The sequence below is a fragment of the Chrysochloris asiatica genome, unplaced genomic scaffold, assembly GCF_000296735.1.
Source record: "Chrysochloris asiatica unplaced genomic scaffold, ChrAsi1.0 scaffold00072, whole genome shotgun sequence".
Lineage (NCBI taxonomy): Eukaryota > Metazoa > Chordata > Mammalia > Afrosoricida > Chrysochloridae > Chrysochloris > Chrysochloris asiatica.
In genome coordinates this window covers 11,523,884-11,525,026 of record NW_006408590.1, presented here as the reverse complement: position 1 = coordinate 11,525,026, position 1,143 = coordinate 11,523,884, and positions in this window count along the sequence as shown.

Here is a 1,143-nt window from a genome sequence, read left to right as displayed (position 1 = left end):
AGTGTTTCATTCTGTTGTGCATAAAGTCACTATGGGTCAGTACTGACTAAATGGCACCTAACAACAACAACAACAATCCCACAAATATGTATTTGGTCCCTATACTTAAGGATGTGATACTGCTTGGGAAGAAGGTTTTTCTTTTGCCATGTTAATGAGGTCATAATTAGAGTAGGGTGGGAGCGAAACTAATTATAAAAGGGTCAGAATAAACACAGAGACACACAGGGTACAAAGCCAGATGAAGACAAACACCCGTGGTAGCTGCATCCAAAAGACCAGGATCACCAAGGAATGCCAGCTACCAGAAGCTAAAGTAGACAAAGAATGAACTCTTTCCAGAACCACACCTAGAATTCAGACTTCCATTCTCCAGAACTATGAGAAAATAAATCAAAAGCCACCCACTAGTGGCATTTTTTGTTATGGCAATACTAAGTGGCATCTGTTACCCACCCATTGGATATGGACTGGACTTGAGAATGGGGCAGAAATGACGATGAGTTTACAGTTTCTACTCTTTTTCTTGCACATACACCTGTCACAGCCATATGAAGACGCTTGGGTCAACCTCTTGGTTGATTGGAGTCATTCCCTCTTTCTACGCACTCAATTGTTGTTGTTATTTGCTGTTTTAGTGCCATCGAGTCATTTCTGACTCATAGCGATCCTGTATAAGGTTTCCAAGAAGCAGCTGGTGGATTTGAACTGCTGACCCAGTCAATAACCAGTTATAAATGTGAGTGAGGTCATCCCAGACCTGATAGTACCCAGCTGGCCTATCAGACAACCACAGATGCATGGTTGAGCCCAGCCAAGACCAGAGCTGGATAAGCACACTTACCTATTCACCTCTAGACTTGTGAGTAAAGTGCCATTGAGTTGGTTCCAACCCATAGCAACCCTGCATAGGGTTTCCGAGGAGCGGCTGGTAAACTTGAACCACCAGTACCTTGAAGTGCTAACTGACTTTGCAGTCTAGCGTATTAACTTGCAGTGCCACACCAGGACTCCAGTGATACATGGTAAGCTGTTTTAAGCTACTATTTTTCAGTGGTTTGTTGCATAGCAATAGATAATGATATATTTCCTTTCTAGATCATTAAAAAATGAGGACTAGGAACTCAGGATCATAGTGTAGGG